Source organism: Mustelus asterias, chromosome 1 (assembly GCF_964213995.1).
Source record: "Mustelus asterias chromosome 1, sMusAst1.hap1.1, whole genome shotgun sequence".
NCBI classification, from domain to species: Eukaryota; Metazoa; Chordata; class Chondrichthyes; order Carcharhiniformes; family Triakidae; genus Mustelus; species Mustelus asterias.
In genome coordinates, this window is record NC_135801.1 from 76176236 (window position 1) to 76190968 (window position 14733).

Consider the following 14733-nt stretch of genomic DNA (forward strand, 5'->3'; position numbering starts at 1 on the left):
ACAGGCATAAAGGAAAAGGTGGTGGAGTGGCACTGTTGGTTATAGAGGAAATTAACACAATAGTGAGAAAGGATTTTAGCTCTGACAACGTGGAGTGTGTATGGGTAGAGTTGAGAAATACCAAGGGGCAAAAAACATTAGTGGGTGTCATATATAGACTCCTAAACTGCAGTGGTGATGTTGGGAATGGTATTAAACACAAAATTAGAGATGCATGTGATAAGGGAATATCAGTGATCATGAGTGATTTTAATCTGCACATTGATTGGACAAAACAAATTAGCCATAATGCTTTAGAGGAGGAATTCCTGGAGTGTATATGGGATGGTTTTCTTGACCAATATGTGGAGGAACCAACTAAAGAGCAGGCCATCTTAGACTGGGTACTATGTAATGAGAAGGGAATCACTGCCAATCTAGCTGTGTGAGACCCCTTGGGGATGAGCGACTAGAATCTTTTATCAAGATGGAGAGTGAAGTAGTTGATTCGGAGACTAGGGTGCTGAATCTTAACAAAGGCAACTATGAAAATATGAGGCGTGAGTTGGCCTTGATAGATTGAGTAGAGCTACTTAAAGGGATGACAGTGGATAGGCAATGGCAAACATTCAAGGAATGCATGGGGGAACTGCAGCAGCTGTTTAATCCTGTCTGGCATGAAAGCAAAATGGGTAAGAGGGCCAATCCATGGCTTACAAAGGAAATTAGAGAGAGTATCCGATCCAAAGAAGAAGCATACAGATTGGCCAAGAAAAATAATAGGTCTGAGGATTGGGAGCAGTTTAGAATTCAGCAAAGAAGGACCAAAGGATCCTTAAGGAAAGTACGAAAGTAAGCTTGCAGGTAATATAAAAACTGACACCAAGAGTTTCTATAGATATGTGAAGAGAAAGAAATTGGTGAAGACAGACAGAAATGGGGAAATATATAATAGAGGACAAAGAAATGGCTGAGCAACTGAATATATACTTTGGTTCTGTCTTCACAAAAGAGGAACAAATCAGAAACTCGAAATGTTGGAGAATGCAAGATTTAGTGAGAGGGAAGAACTGAGGGAGATCAGCATTAGTAGAGAAATGGTGCGGGGAAAATTGATGGGATTGAAGGCAGATAAATCCCCAGGGCCTGATAATCTACATCCCAGAGTACTTAAGGAAGTGGCTCTAGAAATAGTGGATGCATTGGTGGTCGTCTTCCAGAATTCTAGAGACTCTGGAACAGTCCCTGCAGATTGGAAGGTAGCGAATGTCACTCCAATATTCAAAAAGAGAGGTAGAGAGAAAACAGGGAATTATAGATCAGTAAGCTTAACATTGGTAGTGGAGAAAATTCTCGAATCCATTATCAAGGACTTTAGCATTTAGAAAGCAGTGGCAGGATCAGACAGAGTCAGCATGGATTTATGAAGAGGAAATCATGCTTGACAAATCTGTTGGAATTCTTTGAAGATGTAACTGGTAGAGTTGACAAGGGGGAAGCAGTTGATGTGGTATATTTGGACTTTCAGAAAGCGTTTGACAAAGTTCTGCATAAGAGATTATCGTGCAAGATTAAAGCACTTGGGATTGGGGAAGTGTATTGAGATGGATAGAAAACTGGTTGACAGAGAGGAAACAAAGAGTAGGCATTAATGGGTGCTTTTCAAATTGGCAGGCAGTAACCAGTGGAGTGCCACAGGGATCAGTGCTGGGACCCCAGCTATTCACAATATATATTAATGATTTGGATGAGGGAACAAAATGTAACATCTCAAACTTTGCAGATGATACCAAGTTGGGTGGGAGGGTGAACTATGACGAGGATGCAGAAATCCTTCAGAATGATCTGGACAGGTTGGGTGAGTGGGCAAATCAATGGCAGATGCAATATAATTTGGATTAATGTGAGGTTATTCACTTTGGAAGCAAAAACAAGGCGGCAGGCTACTACCTGAATGGCTGTAAATTGGGAGGGCGGGGGGGGGGGGGGGGGGAGGGTGGGGGGGGGGGGGGTGGGGGGGGGGGTGCAGCGGGGCCTGGGTCTCCTTGTGCACCAGTCGCTGAAGGTAAGCATGCAGGTGCAGCAGGCGGTAAAGGCGGCAAATGGTATGTTGGCCTTCATTGTGAGAGGTTTCGAATACAGGAACAGGGATATTGGGGATTGGCTATCTAACAGGAAGCAGAGAGTTGGGATAAATGGGTGCTTTTCTGGTTGGCAGTTGGTGACCAGTGGCGTGCCGCAGGGATCGATGCTGGGGCCTCAATTGTTTACCATTTACATAGATGATTTGGAGGAGGGTACTGAGTGTAGGGTATTCAAGTTTGCTGATGACACGAAGGTGAGTGGGAAAGCGAATTGCGTGGAGGACGCGGAATGTCTGCAGAGAGATTTGGATAGGCTGAGCGAGTGGGCGAGGATCTGGCAGATGGAATATAACTTTAGCAAATGTGAGGTTATCCACTTTGGAAGAAATAATAGTAAATTGGAATATTATTTAAATGGAGAAAAATTACATTGTGCGACTGTGCAGAGGGACCTGGGGGTCCTTGTGCACGAATCGCAAAAACTCAGTCTGCAGGTGCAGCAGGTGATCAAGAAGGCGAATGGAATGTTGGCCTTTATCGCGAGGGGGATAGAATATAAAAGCAGGGAGGTCTTGCTGCAACTGTACAAGGCACTGGTGAGGCCGCAACTGGAGTACTGTGTGCAGTTTTGGTCCCCTTATTTGCGAAAGGATATATTGGCCTTGGAGGGAGTGCAGAGAAGGTTCACCAGGTTGATGCCGGAGATGAGGGGTGCAGCTTATGAGGAGAGATTAAACAGATTGGGTCTGTACTCGTTGGAGTTTAGAAGGATGAGGGGTGATCTTATAGAGACATATAAGATAATGAAGGGGCTGGATAGGGTGGAGGTGGAGAGATTCTTTCCACTTAGAAGGGAAACCAGAACTAGAGGGCACAGCCTCAAAATAAGGGGGGGCCGGTTCAGAACAGAGTTGAGGGGGAACTTCTTCTCTCAGAGGGTAGTGAATCTCTGGAATTCTCTGCCCATTGAAGTGGTGGAGGCTTCCTCGTTGAATATGTTTAAATCACGGGTAGATAGTTTTCTGATCGATAAGGGAATTAGGGGTTATGGGGAGCAGGCGGGTAAGTGGAACTGATTCGCTTCAGATCAGCCATGATCTTGTTGAATGGTGGGGCAGGCTCGAAGGGCCAGATGGCCTACTCTTGCTCCTATTTCTTATGTTCTTATGTTCTTGTATGTTGCTGCAATTATACAGGGCCTTGGTGAGGCCACATCCTTTTCTGAGGAAGGATGTTCTTGCTCTCAAGGAAGTGCAGCGAAGGTTTACAAGGCTGAGTCTGGGGATGGTGGAACTGATGTATGAGGAGCGATGTATGATGTATGGGGCGGCACGGTAGCACATTGGTTAGCACTGCTGCTTCACAGCTCCAGGGACCTGGGTTCGATTCCCGGCTTGGGTCACTGTCTGTGTGGAATTTGCACATTCTCCTCGTGTCTGCGTGGGTTTCCTCCGGGTGCTCCGGTTTCCTCCCACAGTCCAAAGATGTGCGGGTTAGGTTGATTGGCCATGCTAAAATAGCCCCTTAGTGTCCTGGGATGCGTAGATTAGAAGGATTAGCGGGTAAAATATGTGGGGGTAGGGCCTGGGTGGGATTGTGGTCGGTGCAGACTCGATGGGCCGAATGACCTCTTTCTATACTGTATGGTTTCTATGATTTCTATGAGAGATTGACTAGGTTAGGATTTTTTTCACCTAAGTTCAGATGAATTGGGGGGAGGATCTCATAGAGACTTATAAAATTCTAACAGGATTAGACAGGGTAGATGCAGGAAGGGTGTTCCCAATGGTGGGAGTGTCCAGAACTAGGGGTCACAGTCTGAGGATACAGGGTAGACCGTTTAGGACAGAGATGAGGAGACATTTCTTCATCCAAAGAGTGGTGAGCCTGTGGAATTCATTACCATAGGAAGTAGTTGATGACAAAACATTGAATTTATTCAAGAAGCGGCGAGATGTAGCACTTGGGGCAAAGGGGATCAAAGCTTATGGGGAGAATGCAGCATTAGGCTATTGAGTTGGACGATCAGCCATGGTCGTGATGAACGGTGGAGCAGGCTCGAAGAGCCTGAATGGCCTCCTTCTGCTGCTATCTTCTATGTTTCTATATCAACTGATGGGAAAGGATTTAAAGACTAACATTATTTCTCACTGATGAAGGGCTTTCTGAAATTATGATGGTGCCACTGAGATGGCATAAAGTGCAGCAAGGGAACGCAAGAGCTTTTTCCATGGATAAGTATGATTCAAATCACCTAATTCGGAGAAAGAGAAAACAAGGAACTACAGGCCAGTTAGCCAGACAACAGATATCAGAAAATGTTGAAAGCTATTTTTAAGGAAGTGCATTTAGAAAAGTGTAGAATGATTGGAACAAATCAATATGGTTTTACGAAAGGGAAATCCTGTTTGACACAAATTATTGGAGATCTTTGAGGATGCAACAAGCAGGCTGGATAAAGGAGAATCAGTAGATGTAGTGTACTTAGATTTCCAAAAGTTATTCAAAAAGATGTCACAAAAAAGATTCAGTAAGAAGTCTCATAACACCAGGTTGAAGTCCAACAGGTATTTTTGGAATCACGAGCTTTTGGAACGCTGCTCCTTCATCGGGTCCAGCTTCTGAATATTGTTGAAGTTACACTCATCCAGGTCATAGAACATAGAACAGTATAGCACAGAACAGGCCCTTCGGCCCACGATGTTGTGCCGAGCTTTATCTGAAACCAAGATCAACCTATCCCACTCCCTATCATCCTGGTGTGCTCCATGTGCCTATCCAATGACCGCTTAAATGTTCCCAAAGTGTCTGACTCCACTATCACTGCAGGCAGTCCATTCCACACCCCAACCACTCTCTGCATAAAGAACCTACCTCTGATATCCTTCCTACATCTCCCACCATGAACCCTATAGTTATGGCCCCTTGTAATAGCTCTATCCACCCAAGGAAATAGTCTTTGAACGTTCACTCTATCTATCCCCTTCATCATTTTATGAGCCTCTATTAAGTCTCCCCTCAGCCTCCTCCGCTCCAGAGAGAACAGCCCTAGCTCCCTCAACCTTTCCTCATAAGACCTACCCTCCAAACCAGGTAGCATCCTGGTAAATCTCCTCTGCACTCTTTCCAGCGCTTCCACATCCTTCTTATAGTGAGGCGGCCAGAACTGCACACAATATTCCAAATGTGGTCTCACCAAGGTCCTGTACAGTTGCAGCATAACCCCACGGCTCTTAAACTCCAACCCCCTGTTAATAAAAGCTAACACACCATAGGCCTTCTTCACAGCTCTATCCACTTGAGTGGCAACCTTCAGAGATCTGTGGATATGGACCCCAAGATCTCTCTGTTCCCCCACAGTCTTCAGAACCCTACCTTTGACCCTGTAATCCACATTTAAATTAGTCCTACCAAAATGAATCACCTCACATTTATCAGGGTTAAACTCCATTTGCCATTTTTCAGCCCAGCTTTGCATCCTATCTATGTCTCTTTGCAGCCGACAACAGCCCTCCACCTCATCCACTACTCCACCAATCTTGGTGTCATCAGCAAATTTACTGATCCACCCTTCAGTCCCCTCCTCCAAGTCATTAATAAAAATCACAAAGAGCAGAGGACCAAGCACTGATCCCTGCGGCACTCCGCTAGCAACCTGCCTCCAGTCCGAAAATTTTCCATCCACCACCACCCTCTGTCTTCGATCAGAGAGCCAGTTACCTATCCAATCTGCCAACTTCCCCTCTATCCCAAACCTCCTTACTTTCATCATAAGCCGACCATGGGGGACCTTATCAAACGCCTTACTAAAATCCATGTATATGACCTCAACTGCCCTACCTTCATCAACACACTTAGTTACCTCCTCAAAAAATTCTATCAAATTTGTGAGGCACGACTTGCCCTTCACGAATCCGTGCTGACTATCCCAGATTAATCCGCATCTTTCCAAATGGTCGTAAATCCCATCCCTAAGAACCTTTTCCATCAATTTACCAACCACCGAAGTAAGACTAACCGGTCTATAATTACCAGGGTCATTTGTATTCCCTTTCTTAAACAGAGGAACAACATTCGCCACTCTCCAGTCCTCTGGCACCATCCCCGTGGACAGTGAGGACCCAAAGATCAAAGCCAAAGGCTCTGCAATCTCATCCCTTGCCTCCCAAAGAATCCTAGGATACATTTCATCAGGCCCAGGGGACTTATCGACCTTCAGTTTATTCAAAACTGCCAGTACATCCTCCCTCCGAACAACTATTTCCTCCAGCCTATTAGCCTGTAACACCTTCTCTTCCTCAAAAACATGGCCCCTCTCCTTGGTGAACATTGAAGAAAAGTACTCATTCATCACCTCGCCTATCTCTACTGACTCCATACACAAGTTCCCACTACTGTCCTTGACCGGCCCTAACCTCACCCTGGTCATTCTTTTATTCCTCACATAAGAGTAAAAAGCCTTGGGGTTTTCCTTGATCCGACCCGCCAAGGACTTCTCATGTCCCCTCCTAGCTCTCCTAAGCCCCTTTTTCAGCTCATTCCTTGCTAACTTGTAACCCTCAATCGAGCCATCTGAACCTTGTTTCCTCATCCCTACATAAGCTTCCCTCTTCCTTTTCACAAGACATTCCACCTCTTTCGTGAACCATGGTTCCCTCACTCGGCCATTTCCTCCCTGCCTGACAGGGACATACCTATCAAGGACACCCAGTATTTGTTCCTTGAAAAAGTTCCACTTTTCATTAGTGCCTTTCCCTGACAGTTTCTGTTCCCATCTTATGCCCCCTAATTCTTGCCTAATCGCATCATAATTACCTCCCCCCCAATTGTAAACCTTGCCCTGCCATACGGCCCTATCCCTCTCCATTGCAATAACAAAAGACACCGAATTGTGGTCACTATCTCCAAAGTGCTCTCCCACAACCAAATCTAACACTTGGCCCGGTTCATTTCCCAGTACCAAATCCAATGTGGCCTCACCTCTTGTCGGCCTATTCACATATTGTGTCAGGAAACCCTCCTGCACACACTGCACAAAAACTGCCCCATCCAAACTATTTGACCTACAAAGGTTCCAATCAATATTTGGAAAGTTAAAGTCCCCCATGCCAACTACCCTGTGACCCCCAAACGTATCCATAATCTGCTTAGCAATTTCTTTCTCCACATCTCTATTACTATTTGGGGGCCTATAGTAAACTCCTAACAACGTGACCACTCCTTTCCTCTTTCTAACTTCAGCCCATATTACCTCAGTGTGCAGATCCCCCTCGAAGTGCCTTTCCGCAGCCGTTAGACTATCCTTGATTAACAATGCCACTCCTCCACCTCTTTTACCAGCTTCCCTACACTTACTAAAACATCTATACCCCGGAACGTCCAACAACCATTCCTGTCCTTGTTCCACCCACGTCTCCTGTAATGGCCACAACATTGTAGTCCCAAGTACCAATCCACGCCCCAGGTTCATCTACTTTGTTCCAGATGCTCAGTTGGGAGTATTCCATCACATTCTTGATTCATGCCGGTAGATAGCGGGGAGACATTGTGGAGTCAGGAGGTATATCACTCACTGCCGAATTCCCAGTCTCTGACTTGCTGTTGTAGCCATAATATTCATATGGTTGATCCAATGAAGTGTTTTTTTAATGTAGATCATAGGATGCTGATGGTAGAGGATTCAGCGATGGCAAAACCATTGAATGGTAAGGAGAAGTGGTTAAGTTCTCTTTTCTTGGAAATGTTCCATTACCTAGCAACTATACATGGCGTGAACGTTACTCGCTGTTTATTAGCCCAAGCTGATGAACTGAACCTTCTTTACCTTCAATGTTCAATAATATTGTAATGTACAGTAATTATATTGCTCACTGTCCTTTAAATTCTTCACTTTTCACTCCTTCTTCAGTTTTACGGCATAAGAGACACAAGTACGAGTCAGAAACAAAGCCCTAAGACTATTGGTGGAACTTTGTACCAGCCTGAAGCCTTTCAATTTCAGTCCATATAATCTTCTAGGTGTGTACGAATGTTGCTCAAGAGCTACCCAATAAGAGGCATGTAGAATGACTTATGGCAACCACCCTCCTCAAATTGAATACTTCCACCTATAGTATAGGGTTAGATGACTGGTTAAATTATAATGTTGCAAGGACCACATTGACTTTTTGCCAGACCGCAGTTAGTTTCTCACCACATCTAATGAATCATACCCCAAAATTGGACATGGTGAAAAGCTTCTGAAAACCAGAATTTTTAGGCGTGTAACTTCACAACCTACAATTATGGAAGTTGGCAATGCATCAAACAACCAGTTATTGTTAAATAAAGTTGACCTTCCCAAATGTGAAAATGAAAATTAAAGAAATGCTTATTTTTTGGATTCTTTTTGTAACAGTAATAAATCAACAATGGTAAAATTGTTTTGGTGACTAAATTCCATCTCTGATAATTGTGTTTTAGCGTTCTATTCAGTTCATCTCATAAAAAACTTTTTAAAATACAGCAAATGTTAAGGATTACATTGCGAAGAGCAATACATTTGGCAGATATAGTAATTCGGCTTCCTTGGATTAGAAGTTGAGCTTAGCAGCATCTATTATTTGGGTATTAAGAGTGCCCTCAGCATTTCAAAATGACCTCTGTGATGCACATGCACACTTGTGAAGCAAAGTGCACAGGATGCCATTTTGTGCTGGTGTTGGTGTTCTGCTATGAACATCTTCTGGAACTCTGCAAAGCAGACAAATCACGATATCGAGAAGCAGGAAATGCTGATTTGATGCCAGTGCTGCTATTCTCCACCTCAGTGCATCAGCTGATGCCCTCTCCCAATTTCATACAGTTGAACACACTCTAAGGAAGAACAACTCCCCAACACTCCTGTAATATCTTGGGAAGAGTGGTAACCTCCAAATGGAGTAACTAAAGGACTATTTATTAACAGGAATAACTATACACAGAGAGTGAGAAAGATGTTACCAATTACTTCCACTCCAGTATCCAGATTGACTGGGAGCACCCACGCTCAGCCCCAGGATTTACGTGCTTCAGCCAGACTGGCTGAATGGATCACATGACCCCCCAAAAATTTGCCCCTTAAAGGGACTCGCTACTCCATCCTTTCCCCTTCAAGTCCCTTATTAACACATACCAACACAAGTTAAACTATTTACAATATAATACTATAAATGAATTATTTAGCACAGTCCATTATAAATTCAGTCTATCAGGGGATTTCCTCTCCCTTTGGGAACGATGCAGTGCTTCAACACAGGGCTTGCCTTTCAGAAATCAGATTTCCAACTTGTAAAGGTGCATTAATGCAGGTCACTTCTCTAGTTCCCACTGGAGCGCTACTCGATTCTTCCTGAAGCTGACTTGTTTCCATACTGTCAACAACAGCAACATCACTGGGAAGCATACCTGGAGTGGACTGCCCAACTGGTTCTCTATGCGACTCCCTTCCTCACAAGTGATCTAGATGCTTTTTCAGAATTTTACCTTGAACTTCTACTTCATACAATATTGGGCCCATCCTGGCCATGACAACACCTGGGACCCAACTCCCAAATTTTTTTAACACACACTAGATCATCCACTTCAAATGTCCTCTCAGTTAAAAAGTTACTTCGGTGACGATGGTGAAATCACAATTTTCTCAGCTTGTAAACTTCTTGCAACAAAATGTATCCATTAGAACATAGAACATAGAAAGCCACAGCACAAACAGGCCCTTCGGCCCACAAGTTGCGCTGATCATATCCCTACCTCTAGGCCTATCTATAGCCCTCAATCCCATTAAATCCCATGTACTCATCCAGAAGTCTCTTAAAAGACCCCAACGAGTTTGCCTCCACCACCACCGACGTCAGCCGATTCCACTCACCCACCACCCTCTGAGTGAAAAACTTACCCCTGACATCTCCTCTGTACCTACCCCCCAGCACCTTAAACCTGTGTCCTCTCGTAGCAACCATTTCAGCCCTTGGAAATAGCCTCTGAGAGTCTACCCTATCCAGACCTCTCAACATCTTGTAAACCTCTATCAGGTCACCTCTCATCCTTCGTCTCTCCAGGGAGAAGAGACCAAGCTCCCTCAACCTATCCTCATAAGGCATGCCCCCCAATCCAGGCAACATCCTTGTAAATCTCCTCTGCACCCTTTCAATGGCTTCAACATCTTTCCTGTAATGAGGTGACCAGAACTGCGCGCAGTACTCCAAGTGGGGTCTAACCAGGGTCCTATAAAGCTGCAGCATTATCTCCCGACTCCTAAACTCAATCCCTCGATTAATGAAGGCTAGTATGCCGTACGCCTTCTTGACCGCATCCTCCACCTGCGAGGCCGATTTAAGAGTCCTATGGACCCAGACCCCAAGGTCCTTCTGATCCTCTACACTGCTAAGAATGGTACCCTTCATATTATACTGCTGCTTCATCCCATTGGATCTGCCAAAATGGATCACTACACACTTACCCGGGTTGAAGTCCATCTGCCACTTCTCCGCCCAGTCTTGCATTCTATCTATGTCTCGCTGCAACTTCTGACATCCCTCCAAACTATCCACAACACCACCTACCTTGGTGTCGTCAGCAAACTTACCAACCCATCCCTCCACTTCCTCATCCAGGTCATTTATGAAAATGACAAACAGCAAGGGTCCCAGAACAGATCCCTGGGGCACTCCACTGGTCACTGACCTCCATGCAGAGAAAGACCCCTCCACAGCCACTCTCTGCCTTCTGCAGGCAAGCCAGTTCTGGATCCACAAGGCAACAGCCCCTTGGATCCCATGCCCTCTCACTTTCTCAAGAAGTCTTGCATGGGGGACCTTATCGAACGCCTTGCTGAAGTCCATATAGACCACATCCACCGCTCTTCCTTTGTCAATGTGTTTGGTCACATTTTCAAAGAACTCAACCAGGCTCGTAAGGCACGACCTGCCCTTGACAAAGCCGTGCTCACTACTTTTGATCATACTAAACTTCTCTAGATGATCATAAATCCTGTCTCTCAGGATCCTCTCCATCAACTTACCAACCACTGAGGTTAGACTCACCGGTCGGTAATTTCCCGGGCTGTCCCTGTTCCCTTTCTTGAATATAGGGACCACATCTGCAATCCTCCAATCCTCCGGAACCTCTCCCGTCTCCATCGACGATGCAAAGATCATCGCCAAAGGCTCCGCAATCTCCTCCCTCGCCTCCCACAGTAACCTGGGGTACATCCCATCCGGTCCCGGCGACTTACCAACCTTGATGCCATTCAATAGTTCCAACACATCCTCTTTCTTTATGTCCACATGCTCGATCCTTTCTGTCCACTGCAAACCAGCAGTACAACCACCCAGATCCCTTTCCACCGTGAATACCGAGGTAAAGTATTCATTAAGCACCTCCGCCATTTCTAACGGTTCCGCACAAACTTTTCCCCCTTCACCTTTTAAGGGTCCTATGCCCTCACATCTCATCCTTTTACTCTTGACATATTTGTAGAAAGCCTTGGGATTCTCCTTAATCTTACCCGCCAAGGTCTTCTCATGACCCCTTCTCGCTCTCCTAATTTCCTTCTTAAGCTCCTTCCTACATCCCGTATACTCCTCTAAATCCTTAACACCTCCTAGCTCTCTGAACCTTCTGTACGCCTCTCTTTTCTTATTCACCAGGTTCATCACAACCTTCGTGCACCACGGTTCCCGTACCCTACCAACACCCCCCTGTCTCATCGGAACGTTGTCATGCAGAGCTCCAGACAAACATTCCTTGAAAATCCTCCACTTTCCTTCGGTACTTTTCCCCAAGAATGCCTCCTTCCAATTTACCCGTCTAATTTCCTCCCTGATGACACTGTATTTCCCTTTACTCCAGAGAAACACTTTCCTAGCCTGCCTGATCCTATCTCTTTCCAATGCTATCGTGAAGGAGATAGAATTATGATCGCTATCCCCAAGATGCTCACCCACCGAGAGATCCTCCACCTGTTCAGGTTCATTAGCCAGCACCAGATCAAGTACAGCCTCTCCTCTAGTAGGCTTATCCACATACTGTGTCAGGAAACTCTCCTGGACACACCTAACAAACTCCTCTCCATCCAAACCCCTAGCCCTAGGGATATTCCAATCTATGTTTGGGAAATTAAAATCTCCCATCACGACAACTCTGTTATTCCTACATCTCTCCAGGATCTGTTTCCCCATCTGCTCCTCAACATCTCTGTTACTATTGGGCGGCCTATAGAAAACACCCAGCAAAGTTACCGACCCCTTCCTGTTCCTAACCTCCACCCACAGAGACTCCGTAGTCAATCCCTCCACGGCGTCCACCTTCTCTACAGCCGTGACACTATCCCTGATCAACAGTGCCACTCCCCCCCCCTCTCTTGCCTCCCTCCCTGTCCTTCCTGAAACATCTAAAACGCGGCACCTGAAGCACCCAGTCCTGTCCCTGAGACATCCAAGTCTCCGTAATGGCCACCACATCACAATTCGAAGCAGCAATCCACGCTCTAAGCTCATCCACTTTATTCACTACACTCCTGGCATTAAAATAGACACATCTCAGACCTTCAGCCTGAGCACTTCCCTTCTCCATCACTCGTCTAACCTCCCTCTTACCCTGTCTACATTCCTTATCTATTTGCGAGCTAACCTCCTCGCTCTCAGTCCCCTCATTTCGATTCCCTCCCCCCAACCTTTCTAGTTTAAAGTCTCTCCAGTAGCCTTAGCCAACCTAATGCTTTTTTTTGCAGAAAAGGTACAAAGCAAAGATTTAATAAGAAAATCATTAAATATGTTTAAGGAGGTAGCCCACAATTTTGTAGCATTAATGCAGCACTCCCACGATGTGTACACCTTGCTCATTTGAAATGTGCAACTAAAGTAATTCGGACATTGATAATAATGGTAATTGAAGGAGGATTCACAGCTCAGATACACAGCAGAAAAATTGGTAGAAAACAAGTTTTGTTTCATGCAAGTTTCACTTTGACACGTCAATGCAATCATGATTATGTGCTCCATCTTAAACCACAAAATCATATATAACTTGTGATAATCTGAGCTAATCAGGACTGAAGTTGTAGCTTTACATTCAGTAACAGATTTTACTGAATGTTGACGTTGGTGTAAGAGCGGCACGTTGGCACAGTGGTGAGCACTGCTGTCTCACTGCGCAGGGACCTGGATTCAATTCCCGGCTTAGGTCACTGTCTGTGTGGAGTTTGCACGTTTTCCCTGTGTCTGTGTGGGTTTCCTCCGGGTGCTCCGGTTTCCTCCCACAGTCCACAAGATGTGCTGGTTAGGTGCGTTGGCCATGCTAAATTCTCCCTCAGTGTACCCGAACAGACGCCAGAGTGTGGCGAAGAGGGATTTTCACAGTAACTTCATTGCAGTGTTAATGTAAGCCTACTTGTGACAATAATAAATAAACTTTATAAACATTGTAACATTGACACCCCACTGATAGAACACAATTTATTACTTAGGTACTGGGAATGCTCAGATAGCTATCCCGTCATTTTTCATTTGACATTAAACGAAAGGAATAATTAACTCAACTATGTGAGGTCACCTATAATTGAGATGGAACATTAAATAATTTTGTTAAGCTGAGTTAGTTATTTTCATGATTCAATCTGCAAATAAGAGGAAGGGACAATCTGAATATTTCCAGCTAACCAACATCTTCATATTCACCACTAAAAATAATGCTGTGGAGTCACATAGTTCTAGATAACTTCTGAGAGTTGTCACCTTTATAAATGAGAGTATATTTTTTATCCCCGTTGTATAACATGGTATGCAGATAGTCCCACCGCATCTTACCGACTTTCACCACTATGTTTTCATACTTAGTTTTGCAAGTATCTTTGCATTTTGGGCTTTTTGCATATTATTTTTCATTGATAATATTTTTATATTTACAAATATATGTAACCTAAATGCACAAATGTGCATTTGGGACGTCTTGTTAAGTTGTACAAGACATTGGTAAGGCCACACTTGGAATACTGTGTGCAATTCTGGTCACCCTATTATAGAAAGGATATTATTAAACTAGAAAGAGTGCAGAAAAGATTTACTAGGATGCTACCGGGACTTGATGGTTTGAGTTATAAGGAGAGGCTGGATAGACTGGGACTTTTTTGTCTGGAGCGTAGGAGGCTGAGGGGTGACCTTATAGAGGTCTATAAAATAATGAGGGGCATAGACAAGGTCAATATCTTTTCCCAAAGGTAGGGGAGTCTAAAACTAGAGGGCATAGGTTTAAGGAGAGAGGGAGAGATACAAAAGTGTCCAGAGGGACAATTTTTTCACACAGAGGGTGGTGAGTGTCTGGAACAAGCTGCCAGAGGTAGTAGTAGAGGCAGGTACAATTTTATCTTTAAAATATCTTTAAAAAAGCAGTTAGTTAGTTACATGGGTACGATGGGTATAGAGGGATATGGGCCAAATGCGGGCAATTGGGATTAGCTTAGGGGTGTTAAAAAAAAAGGGCGGCATGGACAAGTTGGGCTGAAGGGCCTGTTTCCATGCTGTAAACCTCTCTGACTCTATAAATAGTTTGTAAAATCACAGGCTACAGCACGGAGATGGAGCGATTATCTAGGACAATGCTGAGAAATATTGTGTCAATCTGACTCATATATCCAGATCAAGTGCAAAATAGA

General features: G+C 44.7%; 1 protein-coding gene across 2 annotated transcripts in view; it reads right to left on the reverse strand.

The window, feature by feature from the left end:
* The window catches only part of prdm5 (PR domain containing 5), a 301678-nt gene that overhangs the window by 9247 nt on the left and 277698 nt on the right, over positions 1-14733 (reverse strand). The window lies entirely within an intron of this gene.